Source organism: Carlito syrichta, unplaced genomic scaffold (assembly GCF_000164805.1).
Source record: "Carlito syrichta isolate Samal-C Ts95f unplaced genomic scaffold, Tarsius_syrichta-2.0.1 Scaffold314091, whole genome shotgun sequence".
NCBI lineage: Eukaryota > Metazoa > Chordata > Mammalia > Primates > Tarsiidae > Carlito > Carlito syrichta.
Genome location: NW_007258187.1, coordinates 197048 through 201651, shown reverse-complemented (window position 1 = coordinate 201651; position 4604 = coordinate 197048). Strand labels below are relative to the sequence as shown.

Below are 4604 nucleotides of genomic sequence, written 5' to 3'. Positions count from 1 at the left end.
TTTTATAGAGACGAGGTCTCACTGTGTTGCTCAGGCTGGTCTCAAAGTCCTGGGCTCAAGTAATTCTCCTGCCTTGATCTACCAGAGTGCTGGGATTATAGGTGTGAGTCACCAAGCTTGGCCTCAGCATGATAGTTTATTTTCTGCTCAACCATTTGAGGCAATTGGGGGAAGGGAAACTGTTCCTAGAATGATTCAGGGTCCCAGGATGATGGGGCTCTGCCATCTCTACAACATGTGGTCTTTAAAGTCACACGGGTATCACTTGCCAGGGGAGGAAGAGAATAGAGAAGTAACCACGGGAGATATTGAAAAGTCAGTCTTGTTTGTGGCACACATCCTTTCTGCTCATGCTTCACAGGACCAAAGAAAATTTCATGGTCACCCAGGCGGACCTGTGAAATGTGGCTGATCAGGGATCCCAGGAAGAAGAGGTGATATGCTTTTGGGGAAGAGTGGACAGTGTCTTCCCCAGGAGCTCCACTTAATTTCTACCAATAATCTCCATCTTCCTGGTGGTGGAAAGTTAATTCTACTAAATATAGGGTTTCTGGGTCTGAATTTGGGGTTGTCCATGAAGCTAGGGCACCAGAAGTACCTCTCAAGGTTTGTTTTCCATGGTGTCAGTCTAGATCGCATTTTTATTCACCCTGGATGGCTGCCTGGGTATGTCTTATTTTCTTCTGTTATCTCTCCACCTGGAATTTGGGATTCCTATGGAACCCACCTCTTTCTCACCGAACTGGGACATGGCCTATCCTACATGGCTGTTGGAGGCTATTTCTTCCTATATCTTTAGACAATGTAGCATATTTTCTTTGAGATTTTGGGTCTCTCTAGACCCTGAAGAGGGAATACTGGTAACATCTGGAGTCTTTGACACCCCCTTTCCTGAGTTACAGGATACAAGGACTTCCTTATGGCTTTACTAGCATAGAATCTCTCTGTACTTCCCCTCTCTCACTAATGGGAAACCATTTACCTTTCTGGATTGGGGAAGAGGTAGTCTTCATCAGCTATTCTGTCAAATCTATTTGCATATCTTGAAGTCTTTCCATTCTTCCCCTAAGAGTTTGACTTTTGAATCTCAACAGCTGGAAGAAGTTTTCATTTTTCTATCCCTTCTCTGAGACATTAGAAGCCTAGCATCCCAGCTCGAATGGGAAAACACCTAGGGAACAAACACCAATTCAGATTACTAAATATCACCCCCACATTGGCAATTATTATGCCCGCTTTACAGATAAAGAAATCAGGCTCAAGAAAAGTATCTTGTTGAAGGGTATACATATAGTTTTAAGTGGCAGAAGTAATTTTTTAACCCACATCTGCCTGATTTCCATGTCCCTGGGCATTACCATTAGGACATTCTGATTTTCACACAGTCTAGGAAGCACACAGTCCAAATGAAACACAAATACTGACCCAGAAAACATGCATATGTGTGCACACACACACCACACATACACACACTACACACCACACACACACACACATACAACACACCACACACACACACGAGAAATCAGAGCATTCCATTCCACTTTAATGGTTTAAACAAATATTTCTCTGAAAGAGCAGCCCAGTGTCAAGGAGTTAAGAGGATCTAGGGTATGAAGAATGAACTCCTGTGGAAGATGAAGACAGCTCTGGAGGCCGAGTGAGTTGAAGTAGTACTGGCAGGTGGTCTGGGTGTTGCTGGGCTGGTGGGTTGCTTGAATGTTGAGTTTCTTAGGTGGCAGTTCCTTTGTTGTTGAGTTTCTTGGCTTGGGGATGTCTCAGTCATTAAGTTTCTTTCATGATGGCTGATTTGGCTGGTCAATATTTTGGTGGGTGGTTCAGCTGGGGAGCGGGTTCCTGGGCTGCTCTGCCTGGCCTTCACAAAAACAGGACACAAAAGTAAATGAGGCCTAAACCAAAGAGTATGCCCAATACGCTCAGCCAGCCAGTTCTGCCCGAGTTGACATAAGCCTCTTCCCATTCGCTGTTCTCATTGGCCGCCGTGGTCTGTGGGGGTGGAACCAGAGATGTGGGTTTCTGAGTTCTGCTACCCTTAGGAGAAGGCTTGGAGACCCGTGGTCCCTGAGGGAAAGCCTCTACTCAGGTCCCAGGACAGGAGCAGATGCATGGGACCCAGAGAAGGCAGAATGGGTTATGGTTAGGACATTCTGATTGTTCAGGGCATTGTCTTACCTGGCGACTGTAGTAGACAGCTGCGAGTCCCAAGGGAAAGAACAAAATCACAGCACAGCTGGATAAACATATGTAACTTGGGGCGTAAAACGCCAGTTCTTCAGGCGTCTGTTTAGATGCTCCTGGGGCAGCTGGGGCAGCTGGGGCAGCTGGGGCAGCTGGGGCACCTGGGGCACCTGGGGCAGCTGGGGCAGCTGGAGCCTCTGGGGCAGCCGGGGCACCTGGGGCAGTTGGAGCTCCTGGGGCAGCCGCGGCAGCCGGTGCAGCCGGTGCAGCTGGGGCAACCGGAGCAGCTGGGGCAGCCGGGGCAGCCGACATATCTGGAGTGGCAGGTTCAGATCTTTATACTCCAAGACGGACTCTGAATGTTTGGCCTCCGTGGCTCCCCTTGGCTGTATCCAGAATCCCAAGACTCAGACTGTCAAAGGCTGGTCACAATAGAGAAACCAGCACCTCGAGTCCTGATTGGCTGCCTACAAAAGGGGGCGTGGTCCCGCTGTGGGCTATTCCGGAGCTCCGAGCCCGGAGCCAGGCTCCACCCCCCTATCGGGACATAGACTCCACCCACTCTGCTAGGGATTGGTTGGAAGTCAGTTCCTGCAGACCCCTGTCTGCAGACCAGGCTGGCCGGCGCACCCATGTCTCTCAGGAGCTGCGGGGTGGGGGGCGAGGTCGGGGAGTAGATAAGCCAAGGTAGGAAAACTAGGACATTTATGGAGGGCAGAAAAATGAGTAATGTCAGAAATGGATTATAAAGTGTGGGAATTTTTAGACTATACTGACATAAAGAAAACAAAAAACAGGTGAAACGGGAAAGCCCTTTTCTTAAAGTAGAATGCAACCTTACTGTCTAGATGGACTAGGAAATCACTATTGTGGTAGGCAAAATTCTGAGATGAGCCCACTATTTCAACTAGTGTACACACATCTTCTAGTTATTAAGTCCAGTACTAGTATGTATGCTTCTGTGAAGGGATTGTACAGGTGTAGTTAAAGTCTCAGCTGTGTTTCAAGTCAGCAAGAATATGATTGGTGGGCCTAGCCTAATCAGGTGAGTTCTTCAAAGGGACTGAGTTTTGCTGGCAAGAGGTTTAAGATGCGAGATGATTGAATGAAAGGGAGACCCTCCATTGCTGGCTTGGTTTCTGCCAGGTCAGACCTTGTTAGCTGATAGATTTTTAAAATTACTGTAGATATTATTAAAATTATTCTGGGATGCAGTTGGATCCTTTTGGGTCTTGTTTTTCATGGTTGTTAGATGAGACCGCTACTGAGAGATAAATATTCACCACTACTGAGGCAAGACTTTTTTTTGAAGTGGAGTCTCACTCTGTTGCCCAGACTGGAGTGCAGTGGCACACTCACAGCCACCCCAGTGTCAACCTGCTGGGCTCCGTGATCCTTATGCCCCAGCCTTTCAAGTACCCGGATCTACAGGCACGCGCTACCATGCCTGGCTAATTTTTTGATGTATTGTAGAGATGAGGGCTCGCCAAGTTGCCAGGGCTGGTCTCGAAGCCGCGGGCTCAGGCAGTCCACTCGCCTCGGCCTCCCAACGTGCTGGAATTACAGCCTGGGCCACCGAACCTGGCCAAGGCGAGACTTTTAAAAGAAAAAAAGGGACATGTTTAAGAGCGATCACAGGTATCTTAAGGGAAAGGACACAGGCTTGTTGTGATTAGTCTATTTTCTTTTTTATTGTTAAACATTTTTTATTTTAAAATTGTGGGGTACAGTTAAGGGTTAGAGATTAGTCTGCTTTCTAAGTTAAGATTTGTGGGCTATGTGGGGTATAATAAGCTATTCATCACAAGTTTTAATTCTTACCATTTTACTCCTAAATCTACTTGTGTCTCGAGAAACTTTTGAGATAATAGTAAGAGTTACTGTTTAATTAAGTTTTCTCTCAGAGTGTCATATCTCAGTGTCTTCGGTAACTTCCTATTGTCTTTGTTTATGGTCTTTCTGATTGACTGTGTCAGCCATGTCTTATTCCAAGGTAGGTTTTAGTGTGTCTGCACAGTGTAGGTATTGGTCAAGAGAGTTATGTTCTGATAAGACAGTGTCTAGTGTCTGATCATCTGGTTTCCTAATTATCTAAGCTATGTCTGTCTATAAAAAACTCATCAGCCAGGCTTGGTGGCTCAGCCTGTAATCCCAGCACTTTGGGAGGCCGCGGCGAGTGGATTTCCTGAGCCCGTGGGTTTGAGACCAGCCGGGGCAACTTGGCGAGACCTCATCTCTACAGTAAAATAAAAAATAGCTGGGCGTGGTAGCACGCGTCTGTAGTTCCGGCTATTGGGAAGACTGAGGCAGAAGGATCATCGGAGCCCAGCAGGTCGACGCTGGGGTGGCGGTGAGCGTGCGTGCCACTGCACTCCAGCCTGGGTGAAGGAGTGAGACTCCAACTC

General features: G+C 47.5%; 1 pseudogene; it reads right to left on the bottom strand.

Moving 5' to 3' along the window:
* Nucleotides 1–2240: 2240 nt before the first annotated feature.
* LOC103273570 overlaps nt 2241–4604 on the bottom strand; it is a 25784-nt pseudogene continuing 23420 nt past the window's right edge.